This window comes from Urocitellus parryii, chromosome 15 (genome assembly GCF_045843805.1).
Source record: "Urocitellus parryii isolate mUroPar1 chromosome 15, mUroPar1.hap1, whole genome shotgun sequence".
NCBI lineage: Eukaryota > Metazoa > Chordata > Mammalia > Rodentia > Sciuridae > Urocitellus > Urocitellus parryii.
The window spans coordinates 15,268,018-15,293,599 of record NC_135545.1 but is presented as its reverse complement, the minus strand read 5'-3'; the positions used below and the strand labels follow the sequence as shown (position 1 = coordinate 15,293,599).

At 36.1% G+C, this 25,582-nt stretch overlaps 1 protein-coding gene and 1 pseudogene across 2 annotated transcripts in view; one reads left to right on the top strand and one right to left on the bottom strand.

Annotated features, from left to right (window-relative positions):
- The window catches only part of LOC113175099 (uncharacterized), a 192,123-nt gene that overhangs the window by 60,116 nt on the left and 106,425 nt on the right, over positions 1 to 25,582 (bottom strand). The gene's annotated exons all lie outside the window — the stretch shown is intronic.
- Positions 17,012 to 20,400, top strand: LOC113175093 (cAMP-regulated phosphoprotein 19 pseudogene; annotated as a pseudogene).

Below are 25,582 nucleotides of genomic sequence, written 5' to 3'. Positions count from 1 at the left end.
TGGCATTTCCAGGTAAATGGTGTTGGAGAAGATAATGCTAAGTGAAGTTAACCAATCCCCCCCCCAAAAAAAAAACAAATGCCAAATGTTTTCTTTGTTAAAGTTTCTTATATTAATAACCTACCATGGTCACGTGTATACTTATTCTTAGAAAATAACACACTGAGGTGGTAAAGGGGGCAAAATATATACATAAAAAGAAAAAGAAGAGATGCAGGCAGCAGTGATAAGGCCATTTGGTGAAAATACAACAATGGGTAATATGAGTAAGAGGTTTACTGTTAAGTATACTTAACAGTCTACTTAAAACTCATGCAAGTTTAAAGTTAAAAATGTAAGTATCCAAAATAAAACATTGTTGGCATGACTACAGCCATCTTCCTTTCCCCACCCCGACTTTATGAATACTATTCTTATTCTCCTTGAAAGATAAAGACTTGCCCATCTCTGTTCCCAAGAAATAGAAACTTGCTTTCTGTGAAATCAGGTGATGCTTGCTATGCCAGTCACAAGGACTAAACCCAGTCATGATCCTGGCCTATAAAAAGTAATGCTCAAGGGGACTGCTGCTGCTCTTTCCAGCTAGCTGCTCTCTCTGGGCAGACCAGCCTGTCGGGTGCCTGACAATACATATGCTTTCTGCCTCAGTCCTTGGTGTGCCTGTGTGATCAGTTCTATGCCAGTTTTCTTTCAAACATATTTCTAAATGATTCTCACATTAAATATAAAATATAAAAGAAATGCAAATCACCCAGAAATGGAGTAAAAAGAAACCAACATATCAAAGACTGAACCTAGGGAAACTGCCAAATAAAAAAATAATTAACAGAATTAAATGCCTAAAAAGGAGAAAAAGGAAAACCACTTAAACTCAGTTTCTCAATAAAAGAATATCAAATAAAAATTCAGATTAAAAAAATGCAAGGTTTACAAAGCCCAAAGATAGTTTTGAAAAGAAAAAAAAAAGACTGATTAAATATGGTGTGTATGTACCATATCCTTTAGTTTTCTTTCTTCCAAAGCCACTAAAATGACCAATGATATTTTCATAATGTTAATTGCTAGCAAGAACACAAGTGTGTCAGATATTGTTGATTACCTCTCCCAAACTACACCTTTTGTTACTTCCTTGTTACAAAACTATTGATTTTCTTTCACAGCTATTATGTTCAGCTCAAGAAAACGAATCATGATTTGTCTAAGCCAGTAATTTTCATTCCTGATTGCACATTAGAATCAATAGTCTTTAAAATTCTAAATGTTGAAACCATGCCAAACCTTAATGTTTCTCTCATCACCTCACATAAGCTCAAGTCATTAGTTCTCACATGTAACAGCATATTAGAATCATATGGTGACCCATCTCTAATATATAGGGTTATAGAGGACTATTGGTTTTTCCTTATATTTCTCTATGTTTTCCAAAATATTTATAATAGAGATATTTTGATATAATGAAAGAAACAAAGACTACAGCAATCTTCAGAAAAGAAGTGCCATTTGATCTGTTATTGAAAGAGTTTAAAAACAAAACACCCAAACATAGTATTAGGTAGAAGCAACAAGACATAAATCAAAGAACTACAAAAAATTCAAATGTTTAATGCAAATTATTTTAATGATATATCATGTAGAAGGCAGTGCCAAGTAAGGGAAAAGAAAATAAGTCATTTTGAGTATATTATATTAGAATCATAGTAGGTAAATGAGAATTAGATTCCTAGTAAATAGGAAAACTTTGTAAATGGATTGTAAAGCTATGTATAATATAACTGAAAGACATCATCCTGGTTTTACTGTAAGATACTTTAGGGAAAACAAAATGCATCTAGTTAAATGCTATATACTTTAAGTGCTATAGCAGTCTCACAAAGAGGCAGTAATGAAGAAAGGGAGATAGTAGTTATCAAATACCTGGTATGCATCAAGTGTTCTATACACACATGTTATTTCAATATCAACAACACTGAGAAAAAAGTATTCTCTCATTCACAGGTTAAAAAGTTCTCAGGTGTATAGGTGAGATCAGAAGAAACTTTTTTCTGATAATAGAGCCCAAGGTCTTTATACCATATTTCAAACTATTTAAACTGCAATGATTAAATAATCCGATTTGTATATTTTTACAGTGAATTCAAAATTTGAATTAAAATGTTATTAGGAATAGATGGGAAATCTGTATAGGCAGAAAGTAATAGAACATGGTGGGGGTAAGGGGTGGAAGGGGAGAAAAGAGTATAAAAAAAGTGTAATAAGGGAGAATGGGAAAAGATACCACACAGAATGGACTTAGACCAAATGTTATTAAAACACAAAATATCAGACAACAAATATCTACATCTGTATCTAAATCTATAACTAATTTGTTCACATCTTCCACTTTCCAAAGTGTATTTGAGGAGGCTAAGAACATGAGAAAATTTTTAAAATCATACATAAAGATGTGGAAAAGATAGAAGTAGAAGGAGGCAATATTCAAAGAACTATTCACCCACATTTTTGTGTTTCCACAGGTATTTATACCAGCAACCTGTTGCCTCAAAAGTCCAACACTTAGGACTGAACTGAGAAAAACTGTATGCTACGTTTCTGCTCAATTCCAAACTGAACTTCAGCATTCTGGGGAAAGAACATGGTGCATGAAAATGAAACTCACACTTTGTGGGGACATCAGCAGGTGAATTTTCAAGACTTTTTTCTTACAACTTTGCTGAGTTCAAGTTAGCATAGTCATTTTAGTTTATTAAATCTGCTTTTCTTGAAGGAGGAAAAAGAGGAAGAGAAGGAGCAAAAGAAGGGAAAATTAGCATAGTTATTTATTATCAAATACTCAGGTTAAAATTATGATGTTAACTGATAACTATCTGAAGGAAAACAAAATAGCTAAGACATTGTTGAGGAACAAGAGGTAAAAAGAGCTGGGCTTGGGGGGCACACGCCTGTAATCCCAGCAGTTTGGGAGGCTGAGGCAGGAGGACTGCAAGTTCAAAGCCAGCCTCAGCAACCTAGCAAGGCCCTAAACAACTCAGCAACCTAGCATGGCCCTAAAAAATGGCTGGGGATGTGGTTCAGTGGTTGAGTGCAATCCCTGGTTAAAAACAAACAAACAACAAAAACAACAACAACAAAAAAAGGTGAAAGAACTTTCTCCAAATATAAATTGACAGTGAAAAAGATAGTATGCTTTATTACTGAAGGAGAGATAAATAATGAATGGCACAGAATATAAAATTGAAAACAAACTTTGAAACAATGATCACTTGATTCTTTGCTAAAGTGGTAATGCCTACAAGTGAAGAAAAGATATACTTTCTGATAAATGATACTGAAACAACTGAATTGCCATGTGGGGAAAAGAATAAAACAGAATCCTCCCCTAAAAAAATTAGTTCACAGATAGTATAATGACCTAAATGTTAATAACTAGAAGACTTTTAGAAGAGAATACAGAAGAAAATCTCAGTATCTCAAGGTACAAGGACATTTCTTAAGAATTAATCATAGGAAAAGACTTTATTACATCCAAATCCACAATTTTAACAAAATGATATAAAGAATAAAAACTGAGCTGAGTGCAGTGGCACATACCTGAAAAATCTCAGCTACATGGAAAATCCCACGTTCAAGTACTGTGTGGACAATGTAAGAAGACCCTGTCTCAATATAAAATAACAAAAATAGGACTGGAGATATAGCTCATGGTAGTAATAAACATGCAGTAGGCCTTGGGTTCAATGGGAAGGAAGAAAGGGAGGAAGGGAGGGAGGAAGGAAGGAAGGAAGGAAGGAAGGAAGGAAGGAAGGAAGGAAGGAAGGAAGGAAGGAACAAAAAGTGAAAAACTGAGCCAGAGCGGGAAAAAATTTGTCATATGTATAACTATCAAATGACTAATATACAGAAGTTATACACGTATGTATGTATCTACATATATGTATATTAACTACTGCATATTAGAGAAAAACACCCCACCTAAAATCTGGCAAAATATTTCCACAAGCATTTTGGAAAAGAGGACTTTCTAATATCCAAGAACTGGTATTCAACTGCACTAATAATAAAGGAAATATCAGTTAAATATGAAGATATTAGACACAAAATTGGCAAAAAATAGAAAAGTATAACAAGGCCAAGAACTAGCATATATATGGAGCAAAAGGACTCCCTGTAAACTGTTGATACAAGTAGAAACTTATACAATATTGTAAGAGAAGTGTTTAGCATTGCCTGGTAAAATCAAAGGCCCACAAACCCTATCAATAATTTAATCCTAGTTATATCCTAAGTATGTAAATGTACGCACTGGTGTATCCAAATATGTGCCAAAAGGTTCATAATCACATGACTTGTTAATAGCTAAAAAGGGGAAGTCACATATTCAGTAAAAGGAGAAAAGAAAATTACACTATAGTTTATTTTAAATATATAGGATAGCACATATAAGGCAATGGAAAAAATGAAGTATAATTTTAATGTGTTATAAACAAAGACACAAAGAATGTATACTTGTACAATAGACATGTCTACTTGTAGAATAGACGAAAAATAAATCTGTATCGTTTGGGGCTTCATGTATTGATAAGTACCAAAGCTCTAATAAAAGGCTAAGAAACTAGATGTGATGCAGTTCTGTTATCCCAGAGACTCAGAAGGCTATGGCAGGAAGATTACAAGTTCGGGGCCAGCCTTAACAACTTAGCAAAATCCTAAGCAACTTAGTGAGACCCTGTCTCAAAATTTTTAAATACATTAAATAAAAAAGACTACAGATGTGGCTCAGAGGTTAAGTGCCCTGGGTTCAATCCCTGGTAACCAAAAAAAAGAAAAAAAAAAGAAAAATGGATAAATGGTCATATGATTATCATTAATTTAACCTTATTGTTTGTGGTTCTGTAGGAGAGTAAATTAGGGGCATTTTCAGCTCTATTTCTTGAACACTATAGCCCTTACATGTGTGTTTTATAATTATTTGTTAAACTATATACACCAATGGTTGTTTTAAGCCATTTCTAGATCTAATTTTGAAGAAAATAAACCAAAAGTATCCAAATAAATATTATGCCTCTCTAAAAGTATTTCTGAAATTAGGCTAAGTGGAAAAATAATTGAATATGATTCTATGTGAAAAGGTAGAATGTGCTACATGTAAAATGCTATATGAATTCAAGTTTTAAAAATTATATATTAGAACTGGTGTTTAGCTTAGCATTAAAGCACTTGCCAAGCATGAATGAAAATATGTGCTTCATATCAAGTCCCCCAAAAGAAAAAGATTAAAAATTATAATTTATGCATGCACATAAAATATACTGGGAAGGAAATGTCAAAAAATTAGCATTGGTCTCAATAGGGAATTCAGGTTATCTTCACTGGGGATGTCTGTACTTTTGAAATTACTTAGTCATATTAATTTTAATTTTTTAACAAGACATAAAATACTTTTTAAATAAAAAGACAGCTCAAAGAAAAATTAAAACTAGCTGATAGGGCTGGGGTTGTAGCTCAATGGTAAAGAACTTGACTAGCACATAAGAAGCCCTGGGTTCGATCCTCAGCACCACATAAAGATAAATAAATAAAATATCGTGCCCATCTACAACTAATTTATAAAACTAGTTGAGAAATTAATAAGGGAAAATCAAGTGGTGGGAATCAAGGATTGGGGTCTGTTGCCATCATAGTTTCTCAAAAAGGAAACTGGAGGAATCAGGTCACTGGATGTGGAACAACTTTCAAGAGAAGGAAAGGAAGTCATGTAAGTGACTTCAGGATTCAGGAAACAAGAGGAAATGACAAGGTACCTTGCAGATGCTTTGTGGATGTTCAACAACCATGATTCCTCTCTATCCAAGAAGGAGGCTTCTATCCAAGCAGGGCAGAGCTGCAGAAGAAAACAATAGGTTCTTTTGTGGGACCACCATACCATTTCAGAGGTCACCCTGGCTCAGTTCCGACAGCCCCGCACATTCAGAGTTTAGTCAAAGAAGTCTATGGTGTGCTACTTAATTTGGGCATCAGATAAAAGCAGAGACATTGACAGATTCTGTCCAGAACTCTCCCTGAGCTGACAGATCTATTGCTGGAGTGACCAAGGTGCCCCACTTCTACAGTCAGTCGCAATAAGGACAAAAAGTTAACTCACTCACACCAAGGAGACACAAACATTGCAGGCACCCCAAACCTAAACACAACAGGACACACACACACACAACCTCACAACCAGTCACAACTGCAGAGTCCATAGGCACCTCTCATTAAGCCTCCTATGACCGAATCAGCTCCACTCCATTCAGTCCAAACGAGTCAAACCTGGTCTCACAAAGTCTTGAAGTTGTTCCCCATTTTCTTTGGAAAAGACCATCCAGTCCTCAGAAGAGGCTCAAGGAGGGGGAATTGGGCCTAGAGGCCTCTGAGAAGTAGAATCCAGTAAGTAGAGCCTGACCACAGTCCAATGGTACAGACAACTGACCAAACCCAAACTGCTTCAGTGAAACTGCTCATCAGAGCTTTCCATGATTCTCAATTGACAAGGACTCCCTAAACCAAACTTTAATCAGGCTCCTCTGAGCCTTCTTTATTAGCTATGTTTCTTCCTTAGCCTGTCAACTTCACTTCAATAAGAATCTTACTAAGCCACTTTAGCAAGAATCTTCTCCATCCATGAAAAACATAAGGTTACCTGACTCCTTACTCTACCTATTGGCTATAACAGCCCCCCAAACCCCAAAGACTATTGTACTGAAATAGACAGTTGCTGTACTCCTTAACCTTGCCCTTCTTGCCTTTTTAGCATGTCTGGTGCAAGTTTTCTGTGATGAGCCCAGCCTCAGAGCTGGCAGAATTATGGCCCTGCCAAAGATGTCCCCTTTCTAATTCCTAATATGTTACCTCATATAGCAAAAGGACTTTGCAGATGGAATAGGAGCCTTGAATGGGGAAATATCCTAGATCATCTAATTGGGCCCAATATGATTGTATAGGTCAATGAATCTTTCCTGGATGACTTTATAATCAGAGGAAGGTGTAACCACAGAAAAATAGTCATAGAGATGTAATTCTGCTGGCTTCACAGAGGAACTGGGCCACAAATCAAGCAATATTGGTGACCTCCAAAAAGTTGGCAAACATAAGGAAACAAATTCTTCCTAGAGCATTGAGGAACATGGTCTTGCCAAGACCACCTTGCTTTTAGCCTAAGGCACCACCACATTTATAGACACCTGTTGCAGTAGCAGTTGAAAACTAATATACTGGTATAATGCCTTTGCCTCAGTACTGGAAAGGAGTCTTGACCCTGTGACAGGAGGGGAACTCAATGACCACTTCAGATAAAGGACGCAGGCAACATGATTTTGCCACACTGTGACATTTTTTTACTTTTGGAATTGACTTTTTCGTTGTGATATAATATAAAGCCAGTCTGTAGTTACTTATTATTTTGTACCTGATTTATATTAGATTGTGTATTAAAATTCTCTGATTAATGCAATTGTTTCTTTTTATGTAGGGGCCAGTACTGGAGATTGAACCCAAGGGCACTCTACTGCTGAGCTACATTGTTGGTACTTAGGAGTTCTTTGGGAGTTTTCTGTTTTATGAGGCAGGGTCTTGCTTGCTAAGTTGCCCAAGCTAGCACCAAACTTAAAATCCTCCTGTCTCATCCTCCAGAATCGCTGGGGATATAAGTGTGCTATATTTTTTGCCTATTTTTTTCTCTGATTCTCGAATTCTTCTAACTCCCATCTATAGTCTATCACTTTCTTCCATTTCTGCTCCAGCCTGAAAATTTTATTTCTTATATAACCTGCAATTTTTGCTTTAGGAGAAGTGCAGCTTTTTAAATTTGTATTTGTTGTTCTTTGTTTTTGTGGTGTTGATGTCTCTATCTACCTTAGGGACTTGTGCAAGCCAGGCAAGGTATCTACCACTAAACTACAGCCTCAGAGGGAAAGTTGTAGCTTTGTTAATAGGCATATACTTATAATTGCTATATGTTATTGTGAACTGTAGGCTATGGTATTTAGCATCTTCAAGATTATAACCCCTGCTTATCTTTGTTTATTTGCCTATTATATATTTCTTCCCAAGTAAATTTTATTAGAGTTTACCGTGTTTATAGGCAAGTCTGTACATGATAATGCAATCAAACAACCACTAGAATTAGAACTGTATGACTTAAGTGAAAGAACACAAAGGGAACAGCAATATAAGTACTCAGGTCCAGTAATACCTGCAACCTAGAAGTCCCTTTGGAGTTTTTGTTCAACCAGTAGCTCCACCAAAGTAACCACCATACATCAGCTTTGTCTCTTTTTTGAACTGATCTGTATAAGGAATCATACACTGTGAGTACCCTACTGTGTTGGTTCTTTTGTTCAATATCATGTTTTTAAGAGCCATCCATATTGTTGTATGCAGAAAATTCATTTGTATTAAATAGTGTTCCAGTGCATGAATACACCACTTGTATGTGTCCATTTTACTTTTTTCGGAGGGGGGGGGCGGTGTACCAGGGACACTTGACTACTAAGCTACATCCCCAGGCCTATTTTATTTTATTTTTTTTTAGAATTTTTAATATTTATTTTTTAGTTCTCGGCAGACACAACATCTTTGTTTGTATGTGGTGCTGAGGATCAAACCCGGGCCGCACGCATGCCAGGCGAGCGCGCTACCGCTTGAGCCACATCCCCAGCCCCCCAGGCCTATTTTATATTTTATTTAGAGACAGAGTCTCACTGAGTTGCTTAGCAACTTGCTTTTGCTGAGGCTGGCTTTGAACTCAAGATCCTCCTGCCTCAACCTCTCAAGCGGCTGGGAGTACAAGTGTGCACCACTGTGCCTGGTCATTTTACTCTGATAGACATTGTTTCCTTCTCTAGGCTCTCATAAATAGTGATGTTACAAGGCTTTTTGCATTTCTGCTGGGTATATTCTTAGGAGAGCAACTGATGGGTCATGCAGCATATGAATCTTCATAAGCAGTTACTGTTAGTTTTCCACAAAGGCTGAGCCAGTTAATAAGACTACCTACATACCAGAACTTTATGTGATGCTGAGGATAAGCACACAATAATTCAGTTCTATAATTTTCCTGTAAGTATATCTTGTAAGAATAACGGTGCAAAAATTCTCAACAAAATACTCAAGCAAACCAAACCCCATAACATATGAAATGACTTATCCAACATGATACAGTGTCAGATATAGCCCAGGAACGCAAGTTTGCCTCAACATCCCCAAATCAATTAATGTAATGAATCATGTAAATAAAATAAAAAGGAGAAATCAGGGCTGTGGTTGTGGCTCAGTGGTAGAGCACTTGCCTAGCATGCATGAAACTGACTTGAATGTTTGCATATTTTTATAAATACACTGATAATCATTGAATTGTTCACTATTTCTTTAATCACCTTGACTTCCCCTCAAGTCTCCATGTCTCCTTTTACTACCTGTTTTTGTAAATATTTTTTTTAGTTGTTGATAGCACCACATATAAATAAATAAAATAAAGGTCTAAGAGTCAAACCCAGTGCCTCACACATGCCAGGCAAGTGCGCTACTGCTGAGCCCCAGCCCCAGCCCTTACTACCTCTTTTTATACCATTCCTCTTTACAGAAATGGCAACTCTTTATGGCAATAAATATTTCTTGTTTTCTCTGTAACCTTACTATGGCATCCACACAGGTTCTTTCTCAAGTCCTCTCTGCTTCCGAAATACAAGTATATTTCAATCCAGTTTGTTGTCCAGCTCCTCGCTTTTCTTGCAAAGTACATGAAGTTCTATTATGACACTGAAATTTTCCTTGGCCCAGCTCATACTACATGCTTTACAAATGAAATTTTGACAAACCCCTCAAACTGAGTATAGTCTTTCCTCTTACACCAATTTTATCTCTTTGGAAACATTATTAACCTGACTTTAAAAATGCAGAATGATTTCTCATTACTTCTGAGAAGAAGCCCAAACATGAGAGCCTATTTTTGTGACTTTTCATTATCTGATCCCTGTTTAATATATCCACCATCTATTTTTTCTCCCACTTTATATTCCTTAAATATACAGAGCTATATTTATTATTATTATCACCATCATCATCATAAACATTAACTCATTATAATGGTTCAAATTAATGGGTTTCCGTGACATTTCTATGCACATATATATTGTGTTTTCATTGGATATACCCTCCACACTACCTTCTCTTGCGTTTATTCGTTTCCCTGTGCTAATAGTCCCTCTTCTATTTTCAGTTCATGTTTTTTTTTAATCTTCTAGTTACCACATATGAAAGAAAACATGATACACTTCATTTCTACATCTGACATTTTGCTTACTTGATTACCTTCAGTTCTATAGTTTTCCTGTAAATATATGTGTATATATATGTGTGTGTGTATATATGCATGTATGCATATATGTGTGTGTGTATATACACACACACACACACACACACACACATATACATATACATACATACACACCATAATTTCTTTATTCATTCATCTGTTAACAGGCACCTAAGCTGATTCCATAACTTGGCTACTGTGAATATTGCCACAATAAAAACAGGTATGCAGGTATCTCTTTTGTAGGCTGACTTTATTTCCTTTAAGTTTATACCTAATTCTGTTGGTTCATGATCATGGGACTTTTCCATCTTTCAGTGTCTTTGATTTTTTCTTCAGTGTTTTATCATTTTTTTTTTAAAGTTTTTTTTTAGTTGTAGATGGGCACAGCACCTTATTTATTTTTATGTGATGCTGAGGATAAGCACACAATTACTCACACATGCTAGGCAAGTGCTCTACCACTGAGCCACAACCCCAACCCCAACCCCACATTATCTAAAGCATTGGATGGCATTCATTTCAGTATAAGACACTTTCTGATACTTTTAGTTAGAGAATTCAAAGAAATCTGACATGTTGCCAGGAAATCAGAGACATAAATATCAAGAAAACATGTACCGATTGTTAGCTGTTTAACCACCAAAGTCCCTACACATTTTCCATAGAAAAGAGCAGTGAAGGAGCATACCTATAAAGCATTCTTTCAATTTAAAAGGATGGAAAATTCAACTAAAAGCTTACACAGCACAAGGAAATGAACAGCCCACAAAAGCCCCAACTTTCTTCATGTTATAAATCTGGAGGTAATGATTGCAGCCACGCTCCAGCCTCTCAGTGACATCAAAAGGACTCCTATGATGCATGTGTACTACTCTGGGCTGCCATCCTAGTGCCTTGTGTTTTACATGAAGGTCACAGGAACTTGTGACTGAGCAATAGGAGTTTTGAGAGCCTGAAAGCACTCCGCTGCAGTCACACTAATATATCATTTCCTCCCATACCACAGGCTGCCAACTCCACTTTTTTGTTCCTAGTATGTCCAGTTGCCTGGAGTGCCCTTTTCTACTTTCCATCTAAAATATTTCATCAGATTTCACCATTAATATGTCTGTTTGTGCTTTTAGCAGTTGATGATATTCAAGAATGTGAATGAATTTTTTTCAGGAGTGGGAGTGCCTAGTGTCTAGGACAGAGGGATTTGTATAGACATGTAACATTGGAGAACTACGCCACCTCATCTCACTGGGTAAGATTCAGAATTTGAACCTAGAAATTCCTGCTTTCTATTACTCTCATTTTTTTTTTTGATTATCTTTAAATATCTAGGGGCACTTCTGACTTCTGTTTCTGGGAATATGGTTTTTTAAAAAAATATTTTTAGTTATTGAAGGAATTTTATTTATTTATATGTAGTGCTGAGAATCAAACCCAGTGCCTCACATCACGTATGCTAGGCAAGCGCTCTACCACTGAGCCACAAGCCCAGCTCTGGTTTGTATTTTATTAGCAGTCCTCATCATTCTTGGTGACTCATCTTCCTCATCCTTTGTGCCTTTTTTTCTTGTCCTGTCATTATCTTTCTTTTGTAATAACCAAGGTTCCAGATGGAAATTTTATTCATGTGGTCATTTTTTAATATTTTATCTTCTGGGCAGGACTATACATTTATCAGCCAGATGTGTTCTTATTAGGAAAAGGCCAAGATTCCTGGATGGTTTTGAAGAATGAAGTAAGAGGACCTTGCCCAGGTGAGTGTGGGCTGAAGAGGCATCAGACAGCCATCACTGTAGATAACAGCTCAGCTGCTTGGTGAGGCAGCAACACCTCTGAAATATCCAGCTTGAATATCACTTCACTGGCCAAAAATCTCTGATAAAGGCCTGAAATCTACACACAAAGCCTTTTGCAAGAGAATTTTCTCTTTACTCCAGATACCTCTCTATTTCTACGCTCTAGATTTTCCCTTGTGTTACAAAAAGGTAAATGTTCCTCTTTTTTCTAGTGGTAATTATTTTATGAATGGTTTGGGTCAAGTTTCTCTTTTTCATTTATATTTTTGTTAATTTCTTCATTCTCAAACAAATTGTGGTTTTGTTTTTATTGTATCTACTACCTCTTGAAGTTTTCCTATATTACCTACTTTTTCCTTCCTATGTATTTCCTGCATTCATTAATTCATGCTTTTAGCTGACATTCTTCTAGCTGATTTTTAAATTTCATTTTAGTTTAGAAGAGTTAACAAAGAGTATATAATATTAAGAAAATTTCATTCTTTCCTATGACAAGAGCATGGCCACAAATCTGCATAATAGGTTCTACAGTAAGAAAAGACCCAATAGACTGCATGGTTGAAATCAGAATAATAGGTGTTAACAATTTCTGGCCAGTAAGGAGGAAGAGGCAGAAGAGAGGTTAAAGCTAACAGAAGACAACCAGGGTAATGCAGCCTCAGAAGAGACAAGCTCTGGTTTGTCCAGTTCCCTAGATTCTCCATTTACTTCTCTAATGATGATTGCTTATTAGCTGTTCAGTGCAGGGACCCAGCCATGAATTACTTGAGGGTCTTCTCTTGGTATGGAGCCATGGAGATTTAGGTTTATCCTTGGTAACTATCTGATGGCCCAAGGCACATGACCTATATCGGGGGTCTTCTGGGAAGACCCTTCTTGTAGCTCCAGAGTTGGGCATAACCCATTGGGAACTGGACAGCCCACCTCCTACCTTATTTGGCAAAGATCATTCCATGGAAAACCTTTGGTATTCCCTGATATAAATCAAGCTCGGGCTCCATTTTGCTCCTTTTAGTTTGGAAGCTCGATTCCTAAGATCAGCTAGCCTGTCCCACTCCTGCTTTTTACTTTCTGCTACTCTTTCTTAGCTTTTCCCCTGCAGCCAGCCCATTACACCAAGAGGAACTCCATTCCCACCTCACACATGGGATGTGGGTTAGAGTCAGCACTTATTCTGTCCCAGGTGCTTCATAGAAACAGTGTATTATTCCCAATTTCCTCAACAAACCTCTGATAATCATATAGAAAATAAACAAAAGGGGCCAGAGTTGTGGCTCAGTGGTAGAGTGCTTGTCTAGCATGCATGAGGCACTGGGTTCAATCCCCAGCACGACATAAAAATAAACAAAGGTATTACAACTAAAAAAATATTTTTAAAAAATAAAAAAATAAACAAAAGTTCTGTCAAGGTCACTAATTTTCCCATCACCAAAAGGTGACATCAGTAAACTAAAATATTCTCAAACTGAGGACTGTTATCTTTCTGCTGTGGTTAATTTATACTGCTCATATCTTGTGACTGAACTGCCTTTTAACTCATCTGGTTTTTGCTTGAATCCTTGCTCAGTTCCTAAGAAATTCTGTTTCCAGGAAAAATTCCCAAGTTCTGAAGAAAAAAATTATAGCACAACCAAATGATGCTTTTACTGAATCCTAAATACATAAGAAAAATTAAGTCTCAAAATAGTAAGACTTCTACTTAATTTCTAGCTCCTGCTAGATTCATACTGCTTTGGCAGATTTCTCAAGTAATTTTCCTATCTGAAATATCACCCAAAACCAACTCAATCAATGTAAACATAACCTACCCCGTGTGTCATGGAGTTCCTGGTAGAGTGGTGATTTTGGACTATATGCTTTCCATATGTTAAACCAATGATGTTATTTCCCAACCTTTCCATTTTTAAACTTAGAATTATATAAAATGTTCATCATAGTGTCTCACACATTACTTGTGTATTTGTAGCTATTTTCTGAAATACTTTCCTTGGCCTTGACTAGAAGGGAATAGAAGATCTCAGAAGAGGTTTGAAAGATAAAACAACCAAAGCTACTATAAAACGGATAAGCAATACCATGGTATAAAGAATAAATAAAGCACTTTGGTTGGGATTATATGACAAAAAATGATTTGGCTATACAGAGTAGAAGAAATGAGCAAGGTTAAATATTTACATGTAGAATGGCAAATGGAGAATAAGAAGATCTAATCATATTCCTTCCTTCATATCTTTCTTTGACTGCTTAAGCACCTGGAAATGCTATTATCTTGTGGAAGCACTATGCATAATAATTTACATAGAGATGCAAGGGATTAAACTGTAAGATAGATCATATGATTAGATTATTCCATTTGTGCTACTTTGTCCCTAGCATCCCCTACTCCATCCTATGTACCATTCATTCTCTTTTTGTCTTATAATGTGTTTATTCTATAATTATTTTCCAACAACTAACATATGCTAAGAATTCATTATACCATACTAAAAGTCTTTAGTTTGTTATTCCGTTATTGAAGAGGTATACAGATAATCATTTTTTTTTAAAAAATTTAATATTTATTTTTTAGTTGTTAATACTTTATTTATTTATTTATTTATTTATTTATTTTTATGTGGTGCTCAGCTCTACTCCTGAGCCATAATCTCAGCCCCAGAGAATCATTTATCAAACTCCTCAGATGAATATGGCCAAACCAAAACTTTGTCTCTCATCACCTGACTAAACTTTTTTTAAAACTTTTATTAGCACTTTAAAAGTTTGACTTATTTCTTGCCTTTTTTTTTCATATTGCACAGAATCTGTGAACTTTAAAATCATTTTCTTCTTGTGAAACTTAGGATTTACTTTCTATATTTATACTGGATATCTAATTTTCTTTTGGACAGTAAAATAGTGTGTGTTTACCTTCTTGTCTTCCAGCCACACAGACCAGGTGTCAGACCAAGAAGTTATTATCAAAAACTAACTTTTTTGAAAGAGAATTATCCCATGGGAGATAATGCAGATTTATAGAAACCACAGCATTGAAGGTTTGTGTTCTAGGTGATGGGAAGGCAATGGTCACTTTCAAGTACAAAAGGAAAATCAGGAAGAGTATTTCCAGCAGGTGATACTGACTCATGAAAAAATGCCAACTATGAACCAGCACACAGGTTTTACTTAACACCAGAGACTCAATATAGGAGAGAATAAATTTAAAGACTGTGAAAAAAACCTTCCGTTCTGCCTCTGACCATGCTCAACATCAGTTAATTTATACTGAAATTCTGTGAAGAGGAGATAAGCTGGCTTTCTGGGATGGTGGCTGTGGTGAAAGGACATGCCCTCAACTTTCATCTGTGACAACCATTTTCATTTCAACATTAACTTGGAACCTCTTACAGAAACGGGATTCCTTTTTTTTTTTTTAATTTTAATTTATATATGACAGTGGGATTCCTTTTACTTACAGTACAGTGTTCAGTGGCCAGAGTATTTCATCGTTGCAGAGGCACCTGGTGGAGAATTAATGGGTTACATTATGGGTAAAGCAGAAGGCTCTGTAGCCAGGGCAGAATGGCATGGGCATGTCACAGCTCTGTCTGATGCCCCTGAATTTTAACACCTTGGTTTGGCTGCTAAACTTAGAGTTATTAGAGGATATTTCAGAAAGAAGAAGTAGATTTTTTTTTGGTTGATCTCTTTGTAAGAGTATAACCAAGTTGCAGTCAACATGTACAAGCAGTTGGCCTACAGTGTGTACAGGACAGTTGTTAGAGTACTATTCAGCCAGCAGTGGGGAGCCCGATGAGGATGCTTATGATATGAGTAAGGCACTTTCCAGGGATACCAAACAGAAATCTGTCACACCATTACCTCATTCTGTGAGGCCTGAAGACAGTAGGTTCTTAGGCAATTGTTCCAAATAGTTTGTGGACAATATTATTTTCACTGAATGATCCTAGTTTAGGAGAAAAATAATCATTTATATCTTAAAGACTTTAATACAGGTTATAAACATTTTCAATCTCATTGTTTCCATTTAGCAGTATCACATGTCTTAAAGCTATTTGCTCTAATAAAATTCAATCAAGAAAGCAGCTAGGTCAGAAGGAAACTATCCACTATCATGGTTAATGTCCATTATATGCCAGGAAAAGACTTGCTCCAATATCCTAAATTCTGTGCCTGAAAACCACTGAACTGTTAAGTGAAGCTTTAAAAGCATATATGAAATGTATAAAACTAAGATGTACAATAAAATCCTTTTGTGTGTGTGTGTGTGTGTGGTGCTGGGGATTGAATCCTGGGCCTTGTGCATGTGAGGCAAGCACTCTACCAACTGAGCTACATCCCTAGCCCCTGGGAAGACACTTCTTTTTCTGATTCAGAACTTAACAGCAGATACTACACACTGGTGAGAAAATGAATGTACTCAAATTTTACTGGTCATAACAGAATTCATACTGGGGAGAGATCTTTTAAATGTAAAGAATGTGGGAAGGCCTTCAGTTGTGGTTCAGACCTTACCCGACATCACAGAATTCATATAGGTGAAAAGCCCTACGAATGTACTCACTGTAGAAAGACAATTAGTCAAAGATCACATCTCATTAAACATCCCAGGATTCACACTGGCGAAAAACCTTATGAATGTAGGGAGTGCAGGAAACCTTTTACTTGTGGCTCACACCTAACTCAACATCAGACAATTCATACTGATGAGAAATCACATAAATGTAAAGAATGGGAAAAGCCTTTATTCATAGTGCAAATCTAGCCCAACACCAGTATGTTCATGTTGGGAGGAAGCCCTACATTTGGAGCTTATACCTTCCTCAATATCAGTGAATTCATACTGGTAGGAAACCTTATGAATGTAAGCGATATGGGAAGACTTTTATTTGGGCTTCACATCTTGCTCACCATGAGAAAAGTCATGTTGAGAAGAAACTCCATGAATATTAAGAATGTGAAAGACCTTTCTTCATGGCTCAAGTTTAATGGACATCAGAAAACATACAGGTGAGAGAAATTATGAATGAAAAGAATGTAAAAAGACCTTTTTTTCATGACTCAGAACTGACATCAGAAAATCCTTACTGGAAAGAGACCATATGAATGTGAAGAATGTGAGAAAGCCTTTCTCGGGCTCACAACTTATTCAACATCAGAGAATGCATACTGGTGAGAAACCTTATAAAAGTGAAAAATATGGGAAATCCTTTTGTCTGGGGCTCACAGCTCACTCAACATAGGAAAATACATACTGATGCAGAACCCTATGAATGTAAGAAAACTGACCAGGCCTTTGGTCACCATTCATTCTTTATAGAGCTGAAAATTCACAATTGTGAGAATCATTGTAAATGGACAGACTATTAAATTTTGCTCAACACCAGAATATTTACACCTTTAAGAAATCCTATGAATATGAAGATTTAGAGACAAGATTTTCCCAGATTAAAACATAAAAAAGACTTTATTCATAAAAAATTAATTCAGTCTGTTAGTTCCTTCTTTAGAGAAACGCTAGAAGTATAATATTGACCTTTTGACAGGTCACACAGTGCACCCATCAAAGAATACACCATGCAATCTATGATAATTTAGAAAAAAAATCTGCTCATCATCAATTATGGAACATCATGGTTAAATGCTATGAATGACATCAGAGTATGGATTCCTTTTTTTCCCTTTTTTGTTGTACTGGGGATTGAATAGGGGTACTTTGCCATTGAGCTATCTTTAGTCCTTTTTTTTTTTTAATTTTGAGATAGGATTTTACTAAGTTGCTAAGACTTGCTTCAACTTGCCTTCTGCCTCAGCCTCCTGAATCACTGGGAGAGAATTGATTTTGATCATTTTCTTTTTTTTAAATATTTTTTAGTTTTACACAATACCTTTATTTTGTTTATTTTTATGAGGTGCTGAGGATCAAACCCAGGGCCTCGAACATGCTAGTGGAGCACTCTATGGCTGAGCTACAACCCTGATTTTGGATCATTTTCTAAAGAGATAATTTTATATCTTTTATAAAGAATTTATGTTTAATTCATGTGGGAAATATTCCATCACTACCAGAATCTTATTGTATTTCCAAAAATCTCATACAGAGGCTGTTTATATAATCAGTTTGGAAAAGCCTTAATCTATGTCATTTAACTTACTTTGCATGTCTTGGTTTCAATACATCCTGCCTCTATATTTGTTGGAAAGTAACTTCAATTGATCTGTTTATTTAGTCATTAGATTACAAGGGTTGGATGATTTTGAGACTTGATAACTTAATGACCACCATTAGTGTTAGAATTGCCATTTCTACCGAGTGCAGGACTATAAGGGCATAATGATGACAAATACGCTATCTGTATGTCTTATCATAATGTTAATTCTGAATGGAAACCAGTAGATTATAATGAAAGTTAGAAAGCCTTGACCACTGTTAATTTCATATGCTGTTTCAAAGGATCTGGACTATAAAAAAAAATTCTTACCTACTGGTTTAAGTGTGTGTGGAATTGTTGAGTGTTCAATAGTTGTTTTAAAAAGCACTTGGGCCAGGCGTGGTGGTGTGTGCCTATAATCCCAGCGACTTGGGAGGCCAAAGCAGGACTGTGAATTGAAAGCCAGCCCCAGCAACTCAGCAATGAGCTTTGTAACTCAGTTAAGACCCTGTCTCTAAATAAAATACAAAAAAAGGGTTGGAGATGTGGCCCCGTGGTTAACTACCACTGGGTTCAATCCCAGTACCACCCCCGCCAAAAAAAAAGCATTTGGTAGCCAGGTTTGTTGGCACACACGTGTAATCCCAGTGACTCAAAAGGCTGATTATAAATTCAAGGGCACCTCAGCAAATTAGTGAGACCCCTGAGCAACTTAGTGAGAACCTGTCTCAAAACAAAATAAAAAAATAAAAAAGGGCTGGGGATGTAGCTCAGTGGTAAAGTTCCCCTGATTTCAATCCTCAGTACCAAAGGTGGAGAAACAAAGGCATTTGGATGTAATTTGTCCCAATAGTTTCTAAAACCAAATGTCATATCATTTTTTTCATCATAGTTAAAATTCAGCAAATGGATAGCCAAATGAATTCTGACCTCTTGGAAATTTAGTATTACTTATATAAACAATTCTTAGGTTAAAGAACAAAATGTGAAATTGCTGACTATTTAAATGTGAATGTTAATTAGACCTCTGTATTTCAATTTTTATGAATGAGACCAAAACAGTTCTTAGTAGAAATTGTTCCATGTAAGCAACCAGGAAGACAGATGGCAGTCTGTGTCTTGTCACCACTCTTTCAGTTTCAATAATGCCTACAATATCGTAAGATCTCAAAGGATTTGTTGAATAATGATTACTCAGCAAGCTTGAAGAAGAAAAAAGTATCTGTGCTGGAGATGTTACTCAGTGACGGAGCACAGGCTTACCATGTGTAAAGTTTGGGAATGAATTCCCAGCACCACAAATCAAATGACCCAAATGAGTGGATGAATATGTTTTTTTTTAAAAAAATAAAGACCAAATCATGGAATGAGGAACAATAAAGGTTTATCCAAAGCATTTCTCTGAAGGCTAGGATATAGCTGGGTAGGATGCTTACCTAGCATGCACAAAGTCCTAGGTTGAATCGCCAGTACCAGATTAAACAAAAAACAAACACACAAAAAAACCTGTTTCTCTGAAGAAAACTATTACCAGATTTGGTAATGCCTCTGTCTTTATCATTATGATAAAGAAAGGGATGTACCTATACTCTTAAGGGTATTTTTAAAATATATAAAGTGTGATTTTTGTAGGAAGAGAACTTATTTTCTAGGAAATATTATTAAATGATTTTTTTTTAAACAGCCCCAAAGGCAAAAAACAGAAACAAAAACAAGGACCTTTGAAGGAAAGAGGAAGTGTTCGGTTGTCATGGAGCCAGAGGAGCGCTAAGTCCACCGAAGTCCCAGAGACGGCCCCAGCGGAGGAGCAGAAGGAAATGGAAGAAGATAAAGTGACTAATCCAGATAAAGCTGAAGAAGCAAAATTTAAAAGCAAGGTATCCTCACCTGGGACAAAAGCCTGGAGGTTTAGATTTTTTAAGGAAACGATTTCGGAAAGGGCAAAAATATTTTGATTCTGGGGATTGCAACATGCAAAAGCAAAGACGAAGAACAAGCAACTTCCCCTGCAGGCCCGGATAAGAAAGAGGTCACTGGTGACCATATTCCTACTCCCCAGGACCTTCCTCAACGGAAACCATCCCTTGTTGCTAGCAAGCTGGCTGGCTGATTAAAAGAGCTAACCTGCATGAATTTTCTAATTCCCATTATTTCTCCTCATATGTTACTTATCCACCTTTTATTCCTTTCATTCACTAAGCCATTTAAATGAGACTGTCGGCTTTGCAGGTAGACACAGTATGCACTGGAATATACATGTGTAGAGGTTTTGATTAGTTTTAACAGTGCATTGATGAAAAGGACATGTTAGAGCAACATAAGTAATCTACTTGAAAGTATTTGTATACATTACTTAACTCCTAATAAAGGTTCCCACAAGTAATAAGCAAATTTTACAATTTTAATGTTTTTGCCTTCCTCGATTATCTTAATTATAGCTGTGTATGTTACTCTTATTTAATGTAACCTCTGTATTGATTTCTTCTGTATTTTCCTTCTGAATTTTGTCAAACAGAAGTTTAAGACCACAAGTTTGAAGAAAGATCACAAATTCAAATGAAAATAAGAGGGGCTTTGAAATATTTGTATTAACTGTGCTTGAACTTGAATGGCCTTAAACCTGTTTCAGCTTTAACAATAGAATTTTATTTGGGCAATATTTGCCCATTCTGGTGTGACTTACATGACTCCAGTGCTTAACAGCTGCCATTGAAGCTAGTATTCTTATTTAATTTTGTAGTGTTAAATACCTTTCATTGTTGAAGATGTGAATGAAGTATGCATGTGCATTGACTGTTGAATTCTCTTTTGTGCCATTTTTATAAATACAGTAGTTTTGCACAACCTTTCAACACAAAACAAAAACCTCAAAAAATTATAATTAAAAATCATGTGAGGGCTGGGGATGTGGCTCAAGCGGTAGCGCGCTCGCCTGGCATGCGTGCGGCCCGGGTTCGATCCTCAGCACCACATACAAACAAAGATGTTGTGTCCGCCGAGAACTAAAAAAAAAATAAATATTAAAAATTCTCTCTCTCTCTCTCTCTCTCCTCTCTCACTCTCTCTTTAAAAAAAAAAAAATCATGTGAGACTAGATAATTGTTTTAGTTCTCTGCGGACACAACATCTTTGTTGGTATGTGGTGCTGAGGATCGAACCCGGGCCGCACGCATGCCAGGCGAGCGCGCTACCGCTTGAGCCACATCCCCAGCCCCGTGACTAGATAATTGTATAGTTACACCCTCAAGGAAAAAAAAATTCTACAGCACATTTGCCAGTTTATGTTGATGTAATTCTTATAATTAGATGACAATAGCTTCTGAACAAAAAATTCAAAAATTTCATTCAGGAAGATACATGAATAAAACAATAGCTGAACCCAGTAGTTAATGAAAGAATAATATATGATTAAAATATATTATGCTTATAATATGCTTACAAATCTTTTATCTGGATGGATGAGAATCCTGAATGAAAATGTACTTTTAGTTTTTACTTACTCAGTTTCTTCTAAGTGCAGATTTTTAAAAAATATTTTTGGTTGTATATGGACACAATACCTTTATTTTATTCATTTTATTTTTATATGGTGCTGAGGATTGAACTCAGTGCCTCACACATGCTGTAGAGCTCTACCACTGAGTCACAACCCCAGTCCCTAAGTGCAGTTCTTCTCCCTTTTAGAATTACCATCCTCATTCTGCCCTAACCACGTTTCTTTGCAAGAGTCACTGTTCTAGAAAAAGAAGGAACTAAAAAACCTTTGGGGGAAAAAAAGTAAAATAATTTATTTATTTTTATGTGGTGCTGAGGGTTGAACCCAGGACCTCGGCACATGCTAGGCAATCGCTCTAGTGCACACGTTTAGTACTTTAATAACTCCTATCTTTAACCGGTGGAATTTTACAACTGTGGGGAAAGTAATTTATTGTTATATAACTTTATTATGATAAACTGGCCATTTTCATTAATGCTGTGTGCTTGTCATTCTGGGGATTGAACCCAGGAGCATTTTACCTCTGAGATACATCTTCATTTCTTTTTTCAATTTTATTTTGAGGTAGGATCTTGCTTAGTGCCCAGTTCAAGTTGGTCTTGAACTTGTGATTCTTCTGCCTCAGCGTCTCAACTGAAATTACAGGTGTATGTCTTCATGCCTGGCTACATTTCTTTTCTTTTTTTTTTCCAATAATTTTTTAATTGTAACACAGACACAATAACTTTATTTTATTTTTTATTTTTTTTAAATATTTTTTTTAGTTGTAGATGGACATATTATCTTCATTTTTATTTATTTTTATGTGGTGCTGAGGATTGAACCCAGTGCCTCACACATTTAAGGAAAGTGCCCTATTTCTGAGCTGCAACCCCAGCCCCTAGATTTCTTTTCCAAAGTGATATGTACAATGAGAAAAATATCATTTACAGGTTATCTGATGAATCGCTGACCCCATCACTGGTTTGGTCACACATTTATAGAAAAGTATAATTCATTCCTTTTTCCTTAGGCCCAAATTGCCTTCTCAAGTTTGGGGTAATTGTTAATTACCAGTGTTTAATCTTCACAGTGAATTTCTGGATACCCTTTAACGCATCATTTGGGCTTCTCCATTATCCTCTATGTATTCTGAACACTGATAATTTTCTAGTATACCTCACAGATGACAAACTACCCTCATTCTGCCCTAACCACCTTTCTTTGCAAGAGTCACTGTATTGGAACCATTTTGAAAAAGAAGGACTAAATAACCTTTGGGGGGAATAAAAAGTAAAATTAAATTTATTCCTGGTAGTGTAAATCAGACTAAATTTCTGACAACTCAAGAGACCTAATATAACAATAAAAATACAAAAAGAAACTTCACAAGTATGACAAGAAAACATGGCTGGTACCTTTTATAACCGTAGAATGGGGATACCAATAACTATTGACTTGAAGATAGGCAGGGTGGTGCACACCTGTAATCCCAGCAACTGGAAAGGCTGAGGAAGAAAGATTGCAAGTTAAAGGTCATCCTGGGCAACTTGGAGACATCTTGTCTCAAAGTTTCAAAAAACAAACAAACCAACAACAACAAAAAAAAAAAAAAAAGGAAGAGGAATGAAAAGGAAGAGGGAATAGGAAAGAAAGAGGGTTGGGGATGGAGTTCATTTATATAGCATTTGCCTAGCATGGACAAAGTACTGAGTTCAATCTCCAGTATCACAAAAACAAAAATAACTATGACTCAAAAAACCCTGCAGAAACAAGGAAGTCAAATTTTTGTAGGTCTTAAACAATATAAAATGGGAAAATGATAAATTGAGATATGAAAGACCCCTAGTATGATATAGAATTAGGTAAAAAGCATAAATAGATATTTCATAGGAAAAGAAAGAAATGGCCAGGTGTGGTGGTACATGTCTGCAATCCCAACAACTAGAAAAAGAAGGGTCTTCCTTGATGTTCAGGTAAGTAGTCACCAATACATGCACATGGAGAAACCTTCCTAAGCCAGGGGAAATCACTACCTTACTTATCTTTTTGGAATGTTCTTCTTCCGTATATCTGTATTTCTTTTTTAAAAAAATCTTTATTTGCTTATTCATTTTTTTAATCAAATGGGGTATAATTTCTTATTTTTCTGATTGTACAGGTTGCAGAATCACATTGGTCATACAGTCACCCATATACATACAGCAATAATAATGTCTATTTTATTCTGCTGCCCTTCCTATCCCCCCTTCCCCCTCCCCTCCTCTCCCATCATGCTTATTCATTTTTATATGGTGCTGAGGATCAAACCCAGTGCCTCACCTGTACAAGGCAAGTGCTCTTCAACAAAGCTACAACCTCAACCCCCAAATATCTATATTTCTTTTTTTAATATTTCTTTTTTTTGTACACAATACATTTATTTTGTTTATTTATTTTTATGTGGTGCTGAGGGTTGAACCCAGGACCTCACACATGCTAGGCGATCACTCTACCGCTGAGCCACAACCCAGTCCCTATCTATATTTGTTATCCCCTCATTTCAGTTGTCTGCTCAAAAGTCACGTTATGAAAATGTCCAATATGTAATTGCAGCTCTACTGTATTTTCCACTAATAGACTATTTTTAAAGTTGGTCTACTGTTTTTCTCTCCAATGCTTAATTAAAGCAAGGACTTTGTTGCATCCATTGCTTTGTCTCTAGTGCTTAGTACCATTTTTTGAATGTTGTTGATATTTAATACTTATTAACAACTGAAAAATGCAAATGTACCTGTATTCATCAATCTCCTCAGATGCTTCTGATATAAAACAAAATTTGAGAGTACTACTCATAATGTTTCAAATGATTTATACATTAACTTAGAATAAAATCCAAACTCCTATTCAAGTCTTAAAGGTTGGGGCTGGGGTTGTGGCTCAGTAGTAGAGCACTTGTCTAGCATGTGTGAAGCTCTGGGTTCAATCCTCAGCACCATATAAAGATAAATACATAAAATAAAGGTATAAAAAATAAAGGTATTACAAAATTAAGGTATTATGTCTACCTATAACTACAAATATATACTTTTTAAAAGTCTTAAAGGTTGCTGCATGATCCAGTTCTTTAATACATTTTACTTCATTCTGAGCCACTACTGTATTCAAGAATGATGCTCTACTCTTATTGGCCTGATGTAAGATCCTGGAATATATCAAATTCTTTCTTCTTTCCCAGCTAGAATTTCCACATGCTACTCCAGCTGCCATGAATGCCTTCTTTCCTTCTCTCTCTTTTTATTTTTTGTATTGGGGATTGAACCCAGGAGCACTTAAACACTGAGACAATCCCTAGACCTTTTTATTTTGAGACAGGGTCTAGCTAAGTTGCTTAGGACCTTGCTAAATTGCTGAGGCTGGACTTGAACTTGCAATCCTCCTGCCTCGGCCTCTCAAGTCACTGGGATTACAGGTGTGCACCACTATGCCCAGTTATTCTATATTCTTTTAAAGCAACGCTAATCCCATCAGGAAATAATTATCAGGGTATAATGATTCCTAACAATTATCTTAACAATTTTATTATTATTATTATTATTATTATTATTATTATCATCATCAGTAAATAATAATTTCCTGACGTGGAAACTAAACAGAGCAATTAAATGCAGGGTTTTATTTCCTGTTCTCTATATTGACTGGCATTAAAGAAAAAAAAACCCTTGTTTTTATTTATTTATTTTTATGTTGTGCTGAAGATGGAACCCAGTGCCTCACATGTGCTAGGCAAGCGCGCTACCACTGAGTCATAACCCCAGCCCTTGACTGGCCGCCTGCT